The 23998-nt window shown below is 35.6% G+C and overlaps 1 protein-coding gene across 19 annotated transcripts in view; it reads right to left on the minus strand.

Annotated features, from left to right (window-relative positions):
• BAZ2B (bromodomain adjacent to zinc finger domain 2B) overlaps nucleotides 1-23998 on the minus strand; it is a 399019-nt gene that overhangs the window by 172802 nt on the left and 202219 nt on the right. Inside the window, exon 1 of one of the 19 annotated variants that reach the window (XM_047772681.1) lies at nucleotides 23383-23733. The exons of the other annotated variants lie outside the window; for them this stretch is intronic. The gene's annotated coding sequence lies outside the window, so the exon portion shown is untranslated. Of the gene's footprint in view, nucleotides 1-23382; nucleotides 23734-23998 lie in introns of those variants that run through there. 19 annotated transcript variants of the gene reach the window in all.

A 23998-nucleotide genomic window follows, 5' to 3' on the forward strand; every position in this document is an offset into this window, starting at 1 on the left:
ATAATCAAAGGATCAATCCAAGAAGAAGATATAACAATTTTAAATAACTGTGCACCCAACATAGGATCACCAGAATATATAAGGCAACTCCTAACAACCTTAAAAGGAGAAATCGACAATAACACAATAATAGTGGGGGAATTTAACACCCCATTTACAGCAAAGGACACATCATCCAGACAGAAAATCAATAAGGAAACACAGGCCCTGAATGAAGCATTGGACCAGATGGACTTAATAGATATTTATAGGACATTCCATCCCAAAGCAACAGAATACACATTCTTCTCAAGTGCACATGGAACATCAAAATCTGGGCTACAAATCAAGCCTTAGTAATTTTAAGAAAATTGAAATCATATCAAGCATCTTTTCTGACCACAATGTTATATGACCGGAAATCAACAAGAAAAAAACTGCAAAAAACAACACCTGGAGACTAAACAACATGGTACTAAACAACCAAGGGATCACTGAAGAAATCAAAGAGGAAATTAAAAAATACTTAGAAGCAAATGACAGCAAAGATAGGACACTCCTAAATCTATAGGATGCAGCAAAAGCCATTCTAAGAGGGAAGTTTATAGCAATACAAGCCCACCTCAGGAAACAAGGAAAAGCTCAAATAAACAACCTAACTTTACATCTAAAGCAGCTAGAGAGAGAACAATAAACAAGACCTAATGTTAGTAGAAGGAAAGAAATCAAAACAAACACAAGAATATGGTCACTGCACAGTATTTTTGGTCCTCAGTATATAGTCCACTATGAATATACAGTCAAATTACTATATTTAAAAGTCACTTTAGTTTTTCTCTGTGTGGTTATTAATACCTTTAACTAGATAAAAAATTAAGTCTTTTCATTACATTTTATTCCAATTTTTAAGGCAGAGGGGAGTTGAATGGACTGGGAATTTGGGGTTAGAAGATACAAACTATTAAGTTAGAATGGATAAGCAATGAGGTCCTACTGTTTAGCAAAGGGAAATTGTATATCCAATCTCTTGGGACAGACCATGATGGAAGATAATAAAAGAAAAGGAATGGAAGAAAAAAAGGAACATCATTCAACTAAACATGCATTTTTTTTTTTTTCCTTTTCTTTTTAGGGCCACACCTGCAGCATATGAAGTTCCAGGAAAGAGGTGGAATTAGAGCTCCAGCTGCCGGCCTACACCACAGCCACAGCAATGCCACATCTGAGCCAGATCTGCAATTTACACAGAAATCGAACCTTGTAGCAATGCTAGATCCTTAACCCACTGAGCAAGGCCAGAGATCGAACCTGCATTTTCATGGATAGTCAGATTTTTTTTTTTTGGTCTTTTTTAGGGTTTCACCTGTGGCATATGGAGGTTCCCAGGCTAGGAGTCCAATCAGAGCTGTATCCACCAGCCTCTGCCAGAGCCACAGCAACTCGGAATCTGAGCTGCGTCTGCAACCTACACCACAGCTCACGGCAATGGCAACACTGGATCCTTAACCCACTGAGCGAGGCCAGGGATTGAACCCACATCCTCAGGGATGCTAGTCGGGTTCACTAACTACTGAGCCACAATGGGAACTCCTAAACAAGCAATTTTGATGAGACGAAGACCAGTGTATCAAAAGCAGTGTTTTAAGTCTACACAGTCCAATATGGTAGCCATTAACCAACCACATATAGATAATTAAACTTAATATAAACTAAATAAAATTTAAAAGCCACACTAGCCATATTTCAAATACTCAACAGATATCACACTATCATTACAGAAAGTTCTGCTGTATAAGCACTGCTATAAATGATCCTCTTTCAGACACTGAAACCTTGCTTAGAGAAGCAGCCTGCTTCATATTGAGTAACTAGAAGTGTTAAAACTGTTAAAACATGAGTTGGCAGCTTTAGGACAGATACTACCTTTTTAAGTATTTCTAGGAAAAGGTTGATGTGCAAGAAATTATCTGGGTCAGGAGTTACCTCCATGAAGAAACTGAAACAAAACTATTATCATGCTATCATAATTTCTTTATAAAGTATATTACCAAAATATTGAAAATATCATTAAAATTTCTTGAAGATTATTTTAAATGGAACTTATTTATAAACTATTCACATAAAAACTTTAACTATTCACTCAGAAGGTAGTGAATAGTTAAATAACTATTCAAATAACTCTTTTTATGTCTTGCATTACTTCTTAAACATTTCCATCAAAGCATCTCTAACACAATTCCAAGAGTTTTTTTTGTTCTATTTATAATAACGTTGTAGATCCAGTTACCATCCACATATACCCGCTAAAAGTTCTCAATGTGTTTAATTAAAGAGACAGAACTTATCGGAAGACAAAAGTGCCTTTAGAGAACAGGAGTAGAAACAGGATTTCTTTGCCTGGGTTTCCCCTTGCCCCTCTACTGATGCTGATGACACTTTGTATGGGTAGGGTCTTTCACGAGTTGGTTGTGTCCCTCAACTCTTTTTTTTTTTTTTTTTTGCCATTTCTTGGGCCGCTCCGGCGGCATATGGAGGTTCCCAGGCTAGGGGTCGAATCGGAGCTGTAGCTGCCAGCCTACGCCAGAGCCACAGCAACGCAAGATTCGAGCTGCGTCTGCCACCTACACCACAGCTCACTGCAATGCCGGATCGTTAACCCACTGAGCAAGGCCAGGGATCGAACCCGCAACCTCATGGTTCCTAGTCGGATTCGTTAACTACTGCGCCACGACGGGAACTCCCCTCAACTCTTTATACTAGAACTTACATCATAATTTCAGAACTCAACTACTCCAATGAGAGAAGCAAAGATAAATAATCCACAGGAACCAGTGGCTACCAACCTTAACATTTTAAGGGTTTTTTTCTATTTACTAAATTCTTTAGTCCCAGTTGCAGCATCTATTTAAAACTGTGTGTAATAACTCATTAGAGGGTCAAGAAAGCCACATAGTCCTGCCATAAAAAATGAAGTATTTTGGGTCATTATCAAAGAAGCTTGAAAACACTGATCTATTTGGCTTCCTAGTAATGTACAGTTTTTATAAGCAAGTACAGAAGGGTTTTACAATCCCTAATCATACTAGTGCTATACTGAAATGATTACCATATATACATACGTGTGTGTGTGTACATACACACACACATACTACTCTGTGTGTTTATCACTACACTAGCAAAACCATACTTTTTATAAACTGTCCATTAAAGCAAGAGTGGTTATACAAAATTCATAGAATTCCATTAGGACCTAGGGACCTATACTCAACTATCCAGTCTATGACAAAGAAATACAGGACATTTTACTAGCTGGACACCTGGGATACCACCTAAATACTAGAGCTACCTAAATACTAGAGCCTTCTACATTACATATTTAGCTAATTAAGGACAGATCAAAGTTCTTTCATCTAGACCCTATAAGTAACACCAATTGTACAAAGTTTAACCACTTATGAAACATCCTATGTTCAATCTTCCAGACAGCATTTATTAAAACATGGAGGATGTTAGGTGTTTGGGACACAATGAATGAGTCAATTAGGTTAGGTCTCCTGCCTCAAGGTTTTATAGTCTAGTAGGTTGAAGTAATTAATGATGGGAACCTGATCAAAGTGAAGTTAAACAGATTTCTTACTTGCAAGAAACTGAGCTTTGTGATAGCTATGGTGTTACCAGGGGTTGGAAAATGGTATAGAGTCAAGAAATGGGGTAGCCTTTTAAGAGGCCATATATGCAGATAAAAACACAAAATTAGGAAAATAATGCAGCTATGTATGAGAAGATATCACATTTAGTCTTTACTTTGTTAATGGTTAGGGATATCTGTATTAAAAGCTACATATTTTCTCATGTTTAGGAAAATATAAAAACATTTAGCATGAAAAAGTAAAATGCTTTTGAAAATAAAATGCCATCTAGGAATCCAATTCTAAGTGCAGATTTATAATTGTTTTATTATATAATTTTAATTATTCTCTAAGAATTGCATTTATGGTTCATCTATGCTTGTAAATTTTAATATCTATGGAGACCACATGGTAGTATGCCATGTTGTAGTCAAGAAGAAGAAACAGGGATGAGTATCCAAAATCACACATAAATTTTAATCAAAGAAGAAATACTTTAAAAAGTTATTACTACTTAAGGACAATGAGAAATTTGAGAATTCTAATAAAATTTCAAGGAAAAATTATTACAAATGAAGGATTCATTGTCTTTCTGCCTCTTGCATTGAATTAGCTGGTCTATTGCTAATTCATTTAACAACTATTGTTGGTCATCACCTACTACAAGATTGTATAATGGTTTAGTTGCTAGAATATAAAGATGAGTGAGTCACAGTCTTCTTCTTATAAAAGTTCATCATCTGAGTTCTCATCATGGCTCAGTGGAAATAAATCTGACTGGTATCCATGAGGTTGGATCCCTGGCCTTGTTCAGTGGGTTAAGGATACAGCATTGCTGTGATCTGTGGTGTAGGTCACAGATGTGGCTCGGATCCTGTGTTGCTGTGGCTGTAGGGTAGGACAGAATCTACAGCTCCAATTCGACCCCTAGCCTGGGAACCTCCATATGCCATAGGTGTGGCCCTAAAAAGGCAAAAAAGACCAAAAAAGAAAAAGTTCATCATCTAGTAATTTTCATTTTTACATTTTCTCTTAATTTTTTTTTATTTCACATTACTCTATGTTCAAACGCAAATCTAAATTACTATAAATTTTGAAAAATTTTTCTAGAAAATAGAAAAGTATTGATAACTTCACTAAATTAAGAAAATGCATTAAAAACACAGGAAAAAAAATTTTTAACTCCATCTCCTCACATACCACATAAAATGCCTAAGTCTTCAACCTGTCCTACCTATTGGGACAGGCCTTATCATTGTTTTTTTCTTAACCTTGAGGCAGCTCAAGACTTTTTTCAGTCTCTCCTTATCTTTATGACAAGATGAGGGAAGAAGTAGTGGGAAAGAAGAGCTAGGGGGATGAGAAGGGTGGGCAGAGAAGAAGGGAGGGGGGAAACTTAAAATTTTGGAGTGATACAGCATCACTGATAGACTAGACAACCAGGAAGAAAAAAGATTTGCCTTTAAGAAGTTTTTATATGATAACAGATTTCTTGAAAGTTAAAATTCTACCCTTCACTCACATACAGGAAGTATGAGGTCCGTGCCCCACTGAACTTTCCCTGAGTTTCATTCATTCTTCCACTGTATAGACCATTTAATTTGCCAGATATGACTTCTTGCTATTGAGGTAATCTTTGACTCCACTCCTGTAATCAAAGCTGTCTGAACCAGACGTGACCCAAGGAGATACTGGCTGGCCAAAAGTCTATGACATGTGTTAGCTGCCTCTGAAAAATGCTATGACCTAACCAAATTCTCCCTGACATATGCTTTAACCAACAGAAAGAGGGGAAGCTGCTGTTGCATGGGAGATCATAAAGGCTATGGGCCTGAAGGTATACAAGCTAAAGAAAAGTGAGTTGGAAAAAATGTTGAAATAGATGTACAGAGTGTTCAATGGTCCTGAGAGAGAGAAGATGAGAGTGTAGCCAATCTCAGGTTCTCTTCCTTAGAATGCCTTTTTGATTTTCTCATATTCCCTAACACTTCCAAATACCTATCCTTTTAATTACGTTTTAGTGGCTTACTGTTAATTGTAACTGAAAGAGACTGGTAGAAACTTCCTAACAAACGTCATGTTTAGTCTTCTTTTCTCTTCTCATCTTTACTCATTCTATTTACATCTGTTTTTTCCCTTCCAACAATCTAAATATTACACTTCTTCAAAATAAAGGCCAAAGAATCACTATCCATAAAGCCATATCTGGCTAATTCCAGGTCACAACTCCCCATCCTTGAACTACAGAGCACTTTAGCTTCTACCCAGACATTACATTGACTTTTTACTGCTCAGTATTCGCTTTATGAATTAATTGTATTATTCAACATGTAGCCAGCATGTCTGTTGAGTCTTAGTTTCTGAATCAGTATAATGGATTAATTACACCTACTTCAAAGAGCTATTGTAGAAAGAGTGCCTAACACACTCTTTACAATAGGTATTTAGTGCTAGGTATTTTGTTCTTAAGTATCTGGCAAAATTCAGAAGTAAACATCTTTATTTTCTTCAAACTAAATGTAAAAGAGTGGAAAAACAGTTCATTAAAAGTCAATACTATTAATTTCATAAATTCAACATGAGCAAAAATAAGTTAAAAATGTCAAGAGAATTTTCAATTCCAAGTAAATTTCTTTCACAGGTAAACCTGAATAGATGTTTGGGAAGCATATTAGGCTATCCCCCATCAATTTGCCCCTGAAAGCCAAGTGAGTGTTATCATTACTTTACCTTACTTTACCTTTAGATAATACTATACAAACTTTTGTTTTTACCTAGCAGAAACATTTTCAGTTTAGTTTTTTTAATTTTAATTTAATTTTATTTGCTTTTTTTTTTTTTTTTTTAGGGCTTCACCCGTGGCATATGGTAGTTCCCAGGCCAGGGGTCAAATCGGAGCTACAGCTGCCAGCCTACACTACAGCCACAGCCATGCCAGATCTGAGCTGCGTCTGTGCCCTCACCACAGCTCACGGCAATGCCAGATCCTTTACCAACTGAGCAAGGCCAGAGATCGAACCTGCATCCTCTTGGATACTAGTCAGGTTTATTACCTCTAAGTCACAATAGGAACTCCCTCAGTTTAGTTTTTAGATAAGCAAAATAGTAAAACTGCTTTTTCCTGAGAAATTAACGCAAAATTTTGTAACTCTCATTATTCAAAAAATTAATTTTATTCAGACTATAACTTCTCTTTTTAGTAATTTAAGAAGCAAGTTTTCTTCTTTATATTGTCTCTAAAAATTCAGTTACAATAATTCTACCATTCTCTTAACTGTAAAACTCTGACAAATTATGTACTAACTTATCCTTTCAAATATGTCTCTTCCATTTTCCTAATTTTTTATTATTTTCTGAACTGTATATAATTTGTCTCTTCCATTTTCCTAATTTTTTATTGTTTTCTGAACTGTATACAATTTGTCTACTTCTTACTGTATTGACAGCCCCAAACAGTAATACTCCTAATTTTTTATTTAGGATCCTCCATAATACTTCACAGAGAGAATTTAACCATGTACTTTCATAATACAAGGCCCTAAGAATACATTCCAAACATATCTTAACATGACCTGTACTAAACACATGAAAACACCATTTAAGCATTAAATATAGTGATATAATACAAAGAAAAACAAAGTACCAACTCAATAAGATTGTTCTAAAAATGAATATTAAAGTGATAAAAAATTTTAAGTATCCTTTATAAATGGCTTACTTATTACTAAAATATAGCCTAATGATAGAACCATACACCGAAACCATAAAACTATCTGTGCTTTAAGCTCTCATCTAAATATTCTACTTCAAATGTTTAAAAGTTAAGAATATTTGGGTTCCTCAAAAGGCTAAACATAGAGTTACCATATGATCCAGCAATTCTTTTCCTAATATATACTCAAGAGAAATTAAAACATATGTCCACAAAAATTTTAAACAAATGTGGAAATAATCCAAATGACTATAAACTATAAACAGATAAATAAAATGTGGTGTGTGTATATATATATATAGTGAAATATTATACAGCAATAAAAAGAATGAAGTATTAATCTATGCTACAACATGGAAGAAACTTGAAGATATCATACCAAATGAAAGAAGCCATGGAGTTCCCATTGTGGCGCAGTGGTTAACAAATCTGACTAGGAACCATGAGGCTGCGAGTTCGATCCCTGTCCTTGCTCAGTGGGTTAACAATCCGGCATTGCTGTGAGCTGTGGTGTAGGTCGCAGACTCGGCTTGGATCCCGTGTTGCTGTGGCTCTGGTGTAGGATGGCGGCTACAGCTCCGATTCGACCCCTAGCCTGGGAACCTCCATATGCCGTAGGAGCAGTCCTAGAAAAGGCAAAAAGACAAAAAATAAAATAATAAAAAAAAAAATGAAAGAAGCCAGTCATAAAGGACCACATATTATGTGATTCCATTTATATAAAATACTCAGAAAGGGCAAATCTATAGAGACAAAAAGTGGATCAGTAGTTGCCTTGAGCTATGGGAATGTTGAGAATTGGCAAGTGACTGCTAACAGGTACTGGGTTTCTTTGGGGATGATGAAAATGTTTTAGTTGACTATAACAATGGTTGTACAATTCTGTGAATATACTAAAAACTGAATTGTATACTTTCAATTTGTGAAATTGTATGATATGCGAATTTTTATATCCATACAGCTGTTATATAAAAAAATTGGATCCCATATTTGATAAAAATACTATCTGACAATGCATTCTTTATTGAAATTTTAAAAGCAGTAGTCTCAGTTTTACCCTCTATATCCAAGACTAAATGTAGTATGTCCCTAGTATGTCCCTTTCATGTTTCACTTTATCAAACTGAGGCACTCATCCATTTAGTTAACTTTGCATCTCTCTCTCTCTCTCCTCCCTCCCCCTCCCCCTCCCCCATATCTTTTTTAAACTTGCTAAAATTATATTAATTCGGATTGGGAACTAACAGGTTTGTCCAACACGTAAGTTTCTAAGTACTTACCAGACTTCATTCTAACAGTCACATGACTAGCTAATTTTTATAATAGAGGGATTTAATAGAAATAAGGCTGAGATTCTAAACCACATAAACCATTCACCCTCTCTGATTCTGCATCCTCAATATCTTCTTCCTATGCCACCATCATCTTAATATAATCCTAAATTAGTTCTTACTGGAAATACTGCAATAGCCTTCTAAGAGAAGTCTCCCTCTGCTTCTCTTTTCTCCAATCCTCCACACAGACATAGTAATCCTCTTTTTTTTCCCCTTCCTTCCTCCCTTTCTTTTCTTTTCTCTTTTTTCTTTTCTTCTTCTTTCTTTCTTGCCACACATGCTGCACATGGAAGTTCCTAGGCTAGGGGTCGAACTGGACCTGCAGCTCCCAGCCTATGCCATAGCCACAGCAACACAGGATCCAAGCTGTGTCTGCAACCCATACCACAGCTCATAGCAACGCCAGATGCTTAACCCAGTGAGCAAGGCCAGGGATGGAACTGCATCCTCATGGCTGCTAGTCGGGTTTGTTACCAATGAGCCACAACAGGAACGCCTTTTTTTTTTTTTTCCTATTTCTTAATAGTAGTCTTTTTTTATTATTATTATTACTCAAATGAATTTATCACATCTGTAGTTGTATAATGATCATAACAATCTGATTTCACAGGATTTCCATCCCAGTAGTCTTTTTAATATAAAAATCTGATCTTGTCACTCTCTCAGTTAAAAAATCTTTTAGTATCTTGGAGATCCCATTGTGGCTAGTGGAAACGAATCCAACTAGTAGCCATGAGGATATGGGTTCAATCCCTGTCATCATTCAGTGGGCTAAGGACGCAGTGTTGCCATGAGCTGCTGTGTAGGTCACAGACGCGGCTTGGATCCCGAGTTGCCGTGGTTGTGGTATAGCCCAGCAGCTGCAGCTCTGATTTGACCCCTAGGCAGGAAACTTCCATAGGCTGCAGGTACACCACTCCCCCCAACAAAAAAGCAAAGAAAAAAAAAAAAACTTTCAATATCTGTACATGACATATATGATAAAATCTAAGCCCTGTGTTTGGCTAAAAAAGCTCATCTTAATGAGGCCTCTGACTTCATCTTTGGTCCCACTTTCTTCTCATATAGTAAGTGACTCAATTGCTTGCCATTTTCCCAAATATACTATGGTATTCCATGCATCCATATCATGCATTTAGTACATGGTATTCACTTCCCTCAAGTGTCCTGCCCTCAACTCCTATGTATATTCTAAGTCTCATCTCATGTATTACCTACTCTGGGGAACCATTCTAACTCACTGAGAAAGCCTTAGGTACTCCCTTCTTGCTGCTCTCCTATATTCCCTAATTGAAATACTTAAAACAATGTACTGTACAGCAATTTTCTGTTTTGATATCTAACTTCCTACCACACTATGAGATCCTTAAGAGGCAGGGACCATTGCTTATCATCTTTATAGGTTTAAAACCTAGAATATAAGACCTTAATAAAAGGCTTTGAATGAAAATGTATATGAAATTTGACAATTTATAAAAAAAAGCATGCACATATAGTCTTATTTTACCCTAAGAACAAATGTTGAAAAAGGTATATCTGTCATTACTCAATTTTACAGATGAGGAATTCTTTTTTTTCTTTTTTTTGTCTTTTTGCTATTTCTTTGGGCCGTTTCTGCGGCATATGGAGGCTCCCAGGCTAGGTGTCTAATAGGAGCTGTAGCCACAGGCCTATGCCAGAGCCACAGCAACGTGGGATCTGAGCCGCATCTGCAACCTACACCACAGCTCACGGCAACGCCAGATCGTTAACCCACTGAGCAAGGGCAGGGACTGAACCCGCAACCTCATGGTTCCTAGTCGGATTCATTAACCACTGCGCCATGACGGGAACTCCCAGATGAGGAATTCTGAGTTAATATCTACCACCAATTGCCAACTTTAAAAAATGAGACAAGATTTAAAGTTTCTCCTTATTATAAACTTTTTATGTAGAAAATAACTTAAAAATACATTTTTAAAATATATTTGTCAATAACTACACAAACTGTTTATCAATTTTAGTTTTTGGAGTCAGAAAATGTTGACCTATGAGGCCTAAACATTTCCTTTAATCTCTCACTTCAAAGTCAACAACGAGTATTAAGGACCTGTAAGAGGGACAGACATATACTTGTCAAACATGATCCTAATTTTGAACTCACCCTCCTGTTTCTACTTGACTCTACTCCACTTCAATAACTCCTACCAACTTTTCATTCTTCCTCATTTTTCTGATTTGACGGTTTCATTTACTATTTGTATAAGACCTTGGCTTCTATTGATAACTATTTTGAAACCCAATACTAACTCCAGTGTTTCTGGCTGCTTTGTTGGACACCTCCCATATCCTTGTTAAAGTCAGTACAAAGGAGTCTTTATCCTGCATTCCAAATTTTTTAAATCAGTTAACCTAATCCCACTGCCACAGCAGTAGAAAAAATTACTCATCCTTCTGTTGAAGTGGTCCCCATTCTGTTATAAATGAGTATCAAGTTACTCAATATGATTCTTTTTTGGTCTTCTATAATTCTGTGTTTATAAGCAACAAATTTCATCATTGTTTACGTTCTCTTATCTAAAATACTAATTTCTTTTAGTTGATTATAAATCTTCTAAATAAACAGCATAAAGGTTTAACAATCACACATATAATAACCAACCACACCTCATCTTCATATCCCTAAATAAAAAAGCAAAGTAGCAAGGAAGAAAAGAGCACTGGGCATAAGGATACCTGAATTCCATTTCCAGCTGTGATACTAATCAAGAGCACCCAACACCAGACAATTTAGTATCTCTAAACTATGGTTTTCCCATTTTTCCCATATGCTTGGGACTCTACTTTTTAAAATACACCAGTAATGCTTTTTTTTTTTTTTTTGGTCTTTTTGCCATTTCTTCGGCCGCTCCTGTGGCATATGGAGGTTCCCAGACTAGGGGTCGAATAGGAGCCATTGCCGCTGGCCTATGCCAGAGCCACAGTGACGCGGGATCTGAGCTCATGGCAACGCCGGATCCTTAACCCACTGAGCAAGGCCAGGGATCAAACCCACAACCTCATGGTTCCTAGTCGGATTCGTTAACCACTGAGCCACAATGGGAACTCCACCAGTAATGCTTTTGTAACCTTTTACAAGTTTAGTTCAGAATGTTCAAATGTCCTATCATATCGCCTTCTCCATGAGGACTTTCCCGGCCATATTATTTAAAAATCATCACTATATCACCGGCACCATTTCTCCTTAGCACTTATCATCATGTAAAATATTTCATTCCTTTTTCTTATTTGTCTGACTCCCTCACAAGACTATTGACTAATATATCTATTTTGTTCACTACAGTATGTTCAGAAGCCTAGAACACTTCTGGCACATAGAATGTTCTCATGGAATATTTGTTGAGTGGATGAATCCATGAAGACTAACAAGTTGAGGATCTCTTAAATTCCAAAACTTCATGCATCTAAGAAAGTAAATCAAAAAGTCTCTTCAAAAAGTTTCTACAAACGGAAAAAAAAAAGTTTCTACAAACTAGTCAAGAAATTGAATACAATAAATCAATGTCTATACTTTGCTTTAACTTTGCCTAAATGTAATATAAGTATACAATGAACTTGATAATTAAAGCAAAAGCATCACCCTTGATTCACTTATCCTATTTGTCATTCAATAAACCTGATTTGTAAAGCACACAGTACAGAGTCTTCTATTGGCATTCAGGTCTCTTCTAATTTTAATAAACTATTGAAACTGAAAAAATTTAATTTGCCATTCAAACCATCTATTTGTGCCAATAGACTCTTTTCCATATTTACACCAAACTTTTCAAATTTTTAAGGTAAGGAGTCTACTAACTAGTTCATTGTGTTGGCTGGTTTTATTCCACTTAAAACACAAATATCTTGGGGTCAGGCTGAGTCACATTTGGTTTATGAATCTCATTGAACATTTCTCTCTTTTAAGATATATACTGGAGTCCTATAGAAGATAGATAAATGAGATTCCACTCAGCTTATACAGAAAGATAATTTTTTATATAAATATAAAATACTATACACAAATATACAAAATTACAGGTTCAGAATATTCCCCTAACAAAATTTCACATGAATTTATTTGGTTCTGCTCTTCAATTTGTATATATGTTAGACTTTAAAGATAGCAGTTATGTTTCAAAATCTGCCTTAGTAAACAGAACTTGGTTTACAAAGCTACATATTTATTACAAATAACTATAAATTTATTTTAAATCTTGATAAATAAGAGTAACGCCATAAAAATAACTTACGCAATATTCTCAGATAAAAGTAACAAGTCCACTCCAAATAAAGGGATTCATCAACTTAGAGAAAATCTAATTAAAAAAACTTTAATCTAAAATCTAGTGAAACAAAGGAGTGTATAATTTATTTCACAACAGAAGAGAATTTAGCATAGTGCCCTCAACTGCTAGGTTTTCAAATATCTGTTAAAATGATTTTTTATTACAAAAAAGAGTTTTACCCTAGACTTTCTTGAATGCAATGATTCCCAATCTTGGCTGATATTAGAATCACCTGGGGGATCTTAAACTATTTACATCCATGCATAGCCCAACTCTAGACCAATTATATCAGAATCTCTGGGGTGGGGGCTATGATATGCAATGATAGTTTTAGAAAGCTCTCTAGGAGATTTTAATAGGCAACCAGTGTTGAGACTCACTGCCACTGTGCTTTACAAAGCTTCAGTTCAACATTACTAGATTATGTCAGTTATGGGATTCAAATGAAGATAACAACTACTGTTGACTGCACTGCTAGCCTGGTATATAATATTAAGGATGATCAGACTTACACAGCGTGACTAAAATGGCAAGAAAAGAAATAAAAATATCTTCTAAAAGGAGGTGGTGAGAGAGATTAAGATTAGTAAAAGAGCAGGAAAAATATATAGGGAGTTCATGGCTCAGCAGTAATAAACCGACTAGTAAACATGAGGACACAGGCGCGATCCATGGCCTCACTCAGTGGGTTAAAGGATCTGGTATTGCCGTGAGCTGGGGTGTAGGCTGCAGACGTGGCTTAGATCCCACGTTGCTGTGGCTGTGGTCATGGCCAGCAGGTACAGCTCCGATTAGACCCCTAGCCTGGGAATTTCCATATGCTACAGGTGCAGCCTTTAAAAAAAATAAAGAAAAATATACAGACAACCTGGAAAAGAAGATGCCATGAGAATATGGGAAAAAATAGAAAAAAACCAAGTGGGAAAATAAAAAGAGAAAAATTCATACAAGTAATAGCAAATACATGTAAAGGGAGCTTCTATAATTGGATTTACTGTTATTGAAGGTTCTGAATAGGTATACATGCATAAACTAACTGTATACGACAAACTGTCTACCTTGTATCCAGGTGAGCATTCAGGGTTGTTAGTAACAATGGCAGGTATGAGAATTTCTAGCCATCCCCCTGTCATAGTAAGGACAGAGAAATCTGAACCAAGGATATCTTCTCAAAAAACTCTTATTATAAGTGCTATCTGATAAGTCTGCTATTAAGGCGATGATTTAAACCAAGGTTTACATATATACTAGGTGTACTAAAAGGAAGTAGGGAAAACAGTACTGCCACTCCTCCAAAAAAGTTTCTACAAGGAAATATGACTACCTGGGCAAGGCTCTTCAGCCACCCATAAATCCTTTACCAGGTAACTCTTATCATGGTCTACGACTTCTTTAGGCTCCACCTCATCCACAATTAATACTTAGTCTACAGCTTAGAAAACAAGACCAGCCTTTCAGAAACTGTATATTTATTATAACACAGGGCCAGGAAAGGAAACATCATTAAAACCAACATCTGTTCTCCACTTCCCAGTTTTTGACATCCTGAAAACTTTCCTTTTGGAGTCAGAAACGAATAATCCAGAGTACTGAGTCTATTTGCACCATCAGTAAGTCCTAGGGTATGAGGAGGGTAAGAAAAGAGAAAGGGAAAGAATGAGGTAAGTGAAAAACCTAACAAGATAAAATACCCAAAGAAGTTAAAGAGGTCAAAAGTTGGCACTGGTAAGTCCTATTAGTAGGACTGATAAGTAATCTATCACTCACATACAAGCCCCCTGTTCAGTATCAAGTATGATACTTTACAGGATAAGCCAATAGAGAAACAGAAGCACTTCTAACAAGGTATTTAAACTATGGTAATGAAAATCATAGATTTATGGCATCCCCAATTAAATGTGGAATAATAAGAAAAGAGAGCCTTCTGAAAGATGCTAGATGGCCAATAAAGAAAAGCAAGATGGCAATAAGGAGGTCTCAGTGCTCCCATGGAGAAAAAAATTGAGGTTTCCTTCTAAAATGTAGCCTGGTAACACTGAAGAAAAGTCCAAAACCTGGAGAAATCTATTAAGAACTCTAGAATAAGTTTATTAGGCAACAGATCAAAAGCTGATTCAGTAATAAAACTTCAGGATTCAAATCACTACAAGAGAATAACAAGGTAAAAGGAATTCTGGACAATCATGGAAGAAGGAAGATAAATAAGGGGACCTAGGGAAATTCCATTGTGGCTCAGCAGTAACAAACCTGACTGGTATCCATGAGGATACGGGTTCAATCCCTGGCCTCGCTCAGTGGGTTTAGGATCCAGTGTTGCTGTAAGCTCTGGTGTAGGTCACAGATGTGACTCAGATCTGGCATTGCTGTGGCTGTGGTGTAGGCCGGCAGCTGCAGCTTCTCTTCGACCCCTGACTAGGGAACTTCCCCATGCCACAGGTGCAGCTCTAAAAAGCAAAAAAAAAAAAAAAAAAAAGTTTGGGGGGAACCTAGGAAGAGTAACAGGCAAACAAATACATTCCCCAGGTGTTGAGTTCATCTACATTTGGAGTTATACTAGAAAAGGCCAGTGTTTGCACTGTAGGCAAGGGCCATGGACATAACTTGCAACACCACTCCATCCAGTCTAACAGGGTTATCAGCAACAAGGTCTGGAGTAGCATCCTAGAAAAACTGATAGGTGTGGGAGACTCAGAGAATATGTCAGAGATAAAGACACTAACTCTAACCCTATCTCCTTAGAGGACCTTGAAAAGCTTTCAAAGTGAATAGAAATACTACCTTGACCAATTAAAAAAGAGGATTCCTCAAATTAGAATATTAACCTCTAAGTCTATTTGGACTGTTTTTGTTTGGTTTTGTGTGTAAAAAGTGTAGCTGAACCAGACACTAGAACAGAACCTCTCAAGAAACAACAATAAAAGAATTATATCTAGAAAGAACATTAAGTAGTTCCTTGATGATTCAGTGGGTTAAGGGTCCATGTCGTCACTGCTGTGGCTCTGGTTACTGCTGTGGCATGGGTTTGATCCTTAGCCTGGGAACTTCTGCATGCTGTAAACGTGGCCACAAAAAAATATTATTTATTATTTCCAAGTGTTAGGTGAATACTAAGACTTGGAAAGGTACTCTTCCTAAGAAAAAAGCAGTGGTATTTCTTTAAAACTTTCATCTGAATTTCAAATATACTATTTCTAGAAAGTTCTAAGGCATCAGGTCTAGTTGAATGTGTGTCTACATATTTATCAGGGATTAATTTGATTTTGGAAAATTACATGTGTTTTTCAATCAGTGTGCTAAGACACTGGGAATCTAATTAGAACATTTGATGCTTCCTACCACATGGCAAGTAATCTTCTAAACTGAATGATAAAACAAATAATTAAAAGAACAAAAAGGATAAGGGACAAAATAGATAGCAGTTATACTCAAAGTACAGATACTTTTTTGGCCACCCCACAGCACAAGGAGTTCTGGGGCCAGGGATGAGATCCAAGCCATAGCTGCGACCTACACTGCAGCTGCAGCAATGCCCAGATCCTTTAAGCCACTGTGCTGGGCTGGGGATGGAACCTGCATCCTGGCACTGCAAAGACACCACTGATCCCACTGCACCACAATGGGAACTCCAAGGTACAGTTGTTTTTAAAAAGGAACTTAAAAGTTTGAAAGGAAAAAAAAGTTTGAAAAAATGAGGTTTGGAAGAAACCATATTGTTTCTACCTGGAAGTAGAGATATTTTAAAATAGGAAAAGTAGTGGAGTTCCCACTGTGGCGCATCAGGTTAAGGATCTGTTGCTATCTTTGTGGCAACACGGGTTTGACACTAGGCCTGGCACAGTGAATTAAAGACCTGGTGTGGCTGCAGCTATGGTGTAGGTCACAGCTCTGGCTGGGATTTGATTTCTGGCCTGGGAACTTCCATATGTTGTGGTATGACCATAACATTTAAAATAATAAATAAAACTGAGCAGAAATAAATTAAATCGCACTAATTACTTGTGGGAACATCTATACCTTTCCATTTACTATAGATGCTGAAGGACTGAGAAACAGAAATTTGGTGACCATGTTTTATAAAGTATTACAGCAAAATTGGGGTAACATACAACCAGAAGGCTTAATTATTTTAATAAAATTGACTTTAAGAGGTAGCTCTTTAAACATACACATTTTCTCACACATAACACATAACTTTCGATTTCATTCCTTGCTCCTTTAAGAAAAGCATATGGTATGTGCTGAAGCCAGTATTCATTCAGCCTAATTTTTTACATACTGTACATCTATAGTATAATAAACTGAAAATTAATGCTTTATAAGACACTTGCTATGGAAAACAGTTTTGACAGTTCTTCAAAAAGCTAAACATAAAATTACCACATGACCTAGCAATCCCTCTCCAAGGAACATACATACCCCAAAAAAGACTTGAACAGGTATTTGTACCTCCAGGTATCCAACAGATGAATGGACAAATATACTGATACATAGACATATATATGGAGGGAGAGGGAGAGAGGTCCCTCTTCCTTAAAGGAGCTTTACCTGGTCATTCTGTGACCCTTCTCTTATTGTTAACTCAGTATTTCACTTGCTTGTATCACTCACTTAGCAATTAATTTTATCCTCCTTTTGAAATCTGTGGTGTTTTTAAATTATTATGACACATTAAATATTTGATTATGCTTTGTTTAAAAAACAAGATTAATAGCCCAAATTATCAAGACTCATTTAATATTTGTTTGACTTTGTTTACCAAATAAGATTAGCAGTAGCTCAAATTGACAAATCAGGACCCTCTATCATCTTCAAATTATCAAAAAATAACTCAAGTTTACACTTGCACAAATAGATTAAGAAAGAATTTCAATAACAACTGTTAAGAGAAAGCATACTGGGAAAAAATGATCAGAATACTCATTCCCTGGGCACTCCGATAATCAAGGATGTAATAGGTTTAGTTTTATAACTTTTACAAGGGAAGAAGATACTTTTAACAGAAAGTTTTCTGACTGACCAGTCATTTTTCTTTTTCAGCAAATGAATTAAAGACATTATCTAAATAAAAAATAAAACAAAAGTGAGGAATACACATTTGACATATATACTAATTTTTTTATGCCTAAGTAAAAATGTACAGGATATATACTTCTAATCCTCAAGAGTATTAAATAAAATATGAAATTACAAAGATACGTTAATTATAATAAAAAAGGGTGTTTGGGAGCCAACCAATATATTTTTTTTACTTAAAAAGCTTGTTTAACGATTGTAGTGATCTTAAATTATACATAGGAGGTTGGGGTATAATGATGAAAGAGAAGGAAGACCTAAAGAGAAAGGAATAGAAAAAAATAAAATAGGGAAAATGAAAAAATATATATGCATATACATATGTATATACACACACACATAGATATTCATTCCTTTGAAAAACAGCATACAAATCTGAGAAAAGTATAAAACGATATACTTGGAATAAAGTCATATTTATAGATCAGAAATATAAAGGCTAAGTAAATTTTCTACCTATGTTCTTAGTATACACTTAAAATGAGCTTTGAGGCTTATAGGTTATTTTAATACGAAGCAGGTTTTTGTTTTTTTAATTGGTACTTTAAAAATGCATAACATGTGTTTGCTAAAGTGTTTCTTTCCTGCAGAATGTCTGAATGATTATCTCTTAGGTTTGTCTTTTAAAACATATCATAAATATAAACAGTATTAACTCACATGAAATTTAAGAAATAACTTATATTTTGATATGAAGGCAAAAGGTTTAAGTTTTTTAAAATACGACATCATTACCTGAAAAGCAAATCTCTTTCGATGAGCAACTATATATTTCTATTTCCTACCAAAGAAGTACGACTTAACGTTCATTTCCACAGTGAACATACTCACTGGCATCTCAGAGAATATGGCTTTTCCAGTCAGAAACACAGCTATTTATCAAATTCGGTTCCCCAAAAAAAGTCAATATAGAGAAGGAAACAAAAAATGGTTTCCATCAGACAAAATATACAAGTTAAAGCTCATTCCTCATTAACTAGCAAATCCTCATAGCCTTAATCTCTGAGGTTCTATAATTTACACATGATCCAACAAGCTTGGGTTGAGATTCCCAAGGTCATGGCATATTAGAAGGAGAGATAAAGATGATGATGACAGCAGCTGTAAATTTCTAAACGCATATTAAGCACGATACATGGGAATGGAGGCTAGGAAGGGGAGGAATATCTGTAATAGGTAATTGTACTGAAAGCTGTGTACGAATTCAAAAAAGACCAACAAATGGCTTGACTACATGACCAAGAATCTACAAATCATATGTCCAAGGGTATCACTACACTACAATACAGAATAACTGATGCTCAAAAAGACAACTCCTTGTCTTTAAAATTTTACAAAGTTAAAAATATACATTTTGAAAGTAAGGAGCATGGACAATGTAATCTAAAGACCTTGATTTGAATCCAGACCCATCACCTAATCAATGACCTTCGGCAACTGTAATCTCTTTCAGACTCAGTTTCTCCAAATACAAAATGGAAATGACATTCACCTTATAGCACTATGGTGAGAACCAACACATGTAAAAGCACCCAATATAACTCATGAATATAGTAGCCACTAAAATATCCTGAAAACTTAACTACTTATAATCATTTTTTCTTTGAGATAAATGATTTTATTACTTTCAAATGTTACTTTTTAGATGTTTAGACATTTTTCAATAGTTTGTAAATATGTAAAGTACAAAAAGGCAAGATTCATTTAAGTGTATAAAAAATGCTCTCAAATCTCATCATAAACCACCAGTAATTCATTCTTCAGCCTCAATTTAGATGGTATCTCCTCTGGAAAATCTTCCCACGGCCTCCACTTGCATCTACCACATCCAAAACCAAACTCCTGATTCCCCACCCCTATCCCAAACCTTCCCTGTCTCACAGGTAATGGTAACCCCATTCTTCTAGTTGCTTAGCCAAAAATCTTGGCATTACCTTACCTTCTCTTTCTCATTTTCTACATTTGATCCATCAGAAAAAAACTTTCTGAGAGTTCCTATTGTGGATCAGCAGGTTAAGAACCAGACATGTTGTCCATGAGGATGCAGGTTCGATCCCTGGCCTCAGTCAGTGGGTTAAGGATCCAGTGTTGCCACAAGCTGCGACATGGGTTGCAGATGTGGCTCAGATTCCGTGTTGCTGTGGTATAGGCCTGCAGCTGCAGTTTCAATTTGACCGCTAGCCTGGGAACCTCCATATGCCACAGGTGTAGACTTTAAAAAAAAGAAGAGAAAACATTTCGGATGTACTGCTCATACTTAAGTCACTACTTCCTTTCAATCAGATTACTTTCATGAGCCTTCTAACAGGTAGTCAATGCCTCCCTATAACGACTCCCTATAGTCTATTCTCAACATAGCAACTGGAATGTTCCTTTAAAAATACAAGCCAGATTTACTGAAAGCCCTGCAATGGTTCCTTAAGGTCCCTGCAGTGCTTTGTAAAGCCTCAATCACCTCTGTCAATACTTCCTCCTACTTTCCCTTCTCCTTCCTCTGCTCCAATTACAGAGGCCTTTGTTCATTACTCCGAACATACCAGGTATGTTTTTGCCTTGAGCCCTCTGCCTGGAAGGCTCGTCCCAAAGATATACGCATATTAACTTCCTTGATCACTGCTCAAACATCACCCTCTCTGTTAAGCCCTTTCTCAGATTCTGCAACCCATCACCACCATTGCCTTCTTATGCTTCTCTTTCCTCCATAGCATGTCATCTTCTAACATGCTACATACTTATTTATTATGCTTCCTGTTGACCCTACCCCAATATATGATCCACAAGAGCAGAGATCTTTGAAAGTTTTAAATATTCCTAGAACAGAACCCCAAAATGTAAATTAAATATATAAAGAAAATACACTAGATACCTCTTTGTGTCATCTTTAGCGTCATACTTCTTTGTCATCACCTTTATTATCTTGCACTTAAACCTATTTTATCAGTTATCACACTGCACTATAATATAGCCTGTTATATTTCTGCCTCTTCCACTAAACTGTAAGTTTCTTGAAACAAGGGATTTTATTTTGCTTTCCGTATATCCCAGAACTTATGGTGCCTTACACTTAGTAAGGACTCTAATATTTGATAAATTGATGAAAAAACCCATCTACATCAAAGGCTTTAGTACCTTTATTATCTTCAAAATACAAACACAATGCTTGAAGGCATGACACTGAAGACTGAATTCTTTCTGGATTCCATTTTTGGTCTGGTTCTGGCACTTACTGGCTAAAGGACATTGACAAAATTATTTCATTTCTCTACAGCTCTTAACCATAAAAATGAGGGTAATTATGGTACCCATACCTCATGTGATTATCATGAATATAAAATAAGATGACAGTGGAGTAATTCAGAACATACTTCTCCAAAATACATTGCTCTAGTGTATTGACAGTTTGAGTTAAAGGCACTTGAAAAACAGCAGATACAAGAAAAACACTGATCCTTTTTTTCTTAAAAGCAGGAAATGAAATTACTGTATGAAAGATGTCCTCCCTATATCAGAAGGAAAGTAACATTCTTATCATCAAGGACAAAATACTGAGACTGAGAGGATTCTAAAAAAACAGACCCCATTAAAATAATTCTTATCTTCCTTTAGTTTCCCCACATAGTTTAGTCACTTTTTCACAATTGTCTTTCTTTGTTCAGCCTAATATAAAACAAGTAGATTTCACCATTTCTTTGGGTCTTCATTCCTACAGAGACTCATGAAAGTCACACAAAACTTGTATTAAATAAATGTGTATCCTTTTCTTCTTTTGATCTGCTTCATGTCAATTTAATTCTCAGGCTCCTGCCAAAAAGAACTCTGAGAAGGTGAAAGTAAAGGTAAAAGTTTGCCTCTCCTACCATAAAATTAGCCCAACAGTTTGCACATATTAAGCATTCAATAAGTGACATCTGTTATTTGTTATTACAAATTAAATAGGGGCACTATTGTAAGTCCCACTTCGACAATCTGACTAAGCTAGAATACTCATCAAATATCATTTTCACAATCTCCTTAGATTACTGAGTTACCTAACTATCTTTGATAAGCATTTTGCAAAAGAACTTAGCTGAACACTCTCAACAAAAGTATTTACATTACTCCAGAATATTTTAAAACATTTCTGAATGTGAGGTTCAATGCCCATCTTCGGTAAACTGTCTTCAATGTTTAATTTCATAACATGTTTTCTTTTATATAACCCGGATATCCAATACTAGATGTTAAAAATTAAACATCTTACTATTTTAGATAAACTATACTTATAGACCTATAATATATACACACATTCTTCCCTTCTACTCTGAATAATCTCACTTCTAGGAATAAGACTTTTGAGAAAAAGTTAAATAATTTAAGTATACTTGTGACTCTTTACTAAATAACCTCCAAGCTTTCCACATCTCATTTTAGTCATGCATCCAAAAATATGTAGACTCCTCTGGTAATGTTACATTAGTGATTGAGTGAAACTAACAATTCTGTTGAAATTACAAAGGTAGTTATATGATTTTATTTCAATCTTATTTTCCATTATTTTACAATAAAAATGTTTTTTCTATTATTTCCATGTCTTCTGTGACTCCTAAATGTTTTCCTATTCTATGTTCAGAGTCAAGTCTCCATTTTATAAAATACTTAGGAATAATCATTTTCTTTATAGTTTGTGCTACCATAAAGAAAAAAAATACACATTTTACTTAGTACTCCTATGGACAGTAAACAAGAAAACCAAGGTAAGCAGTTTAAATGACTGTCCCAAGGCCACAGATGGAGTGACTGTAAGCTTTAGGATTAAAACTAAGAAGCTCATTATTCCCCTTCATATATTCTGAGTACTTAATATTGTTTTCACATCACAAGGATCTCATAATTAATTTATGAATAATAATTTAAGAATTAAAACAGTTATCAATTATGGCAAAATATATGTATATAGATTTATGAAATTTATTAAATAAACATAAAATTAGTTTATCCAACAGTCTCTGAAAAAATTAATCTGATTTACTACATAAGCTATTTTTTAAATTTTGCTTAAAGTGCCAAGAAAGTCACAGCTTAATATAATTTATCATTTCAATGTCTTTTTTAAAAGCTTATTTCTTTAACTAAAATCTACAATAAGTATATGAGAAGACTGGATTTAAAGCCAAGCAAAAATACTTTTTCAATTAAAAAAAAAAATCTCCAAACTTAAAACAGTAGTTTTTACTCTAATCGTAAACTTCAACTTCAGGATATATTTATAACAGATCTATCTCTGAAAAGACAATGATAAAAAGTAAAGAAAACACCAAATACTACTGCATTTACAGGAGAAAAAGACATACAGTATAACATTAACAGCTTACTGTGGAGAGTGGGTTTAATCAGGAAGTAGCCATTATCCTTTCGATTCAGAGCAGTGACAGCACTCCAAAACAACAAGCCGTGATATTTTTCAGTTAAAAGGCATGAAAGAATACCTGCTATTGTGTCCTAGCTTTGCTGACCCCAAAGGTCACCATATGTCTTTTATCAAAAGCTATCATGAAAACATAATCCAAGTAAGCATTTATAATGCTTTATTTGTTGAAACACCTAACATCTACCTAACACAACCTCTCTCCCTCAGTTACTCACAAAACATGGCTGTCTTATTCAGAGATTAGCAATTATTGTAATGAGATACTGTCGGAGAGGGTCAAATAGTACTTCCTGCAGTTTACACATCTTGATTTCCTGGTAAACAAACTGAAAGGCAGGTGGAGCCCATAGATCACCAGTAAACGTGAACGCTCACGTGACAAACTAAGCCAGGTAAGGTTGAGGTCCCAAGTAATCATTCCTAATTTTATTAACGTCAAAACAGACAATAAAGAGTTCTGTCTTTCTTCCTTTTTAAAGGAGCGTTTATTCCTGACATGAGAAGGCACATAGTTTAGAAAAAGGAATGCTTGAGAAATGAGTCTGTTTAAGCAGGCTTTA

This window comes from Phacochoerus africanus, chromosome 3 (assembly GCF_016906955.1).
Source record: "Phacochoerus africanus isolate WHEZ1 chromosome 3, ROS_Pafr_v1, whole genome shotgun sequence".
In the NCBI taxonomy this organism is placed as follows: Eukaryota; Metazoa; Chordata; class Mammalia; order Artiodactyla; family Suidae; genus Phacochoerus; species Phacochoerus africanus.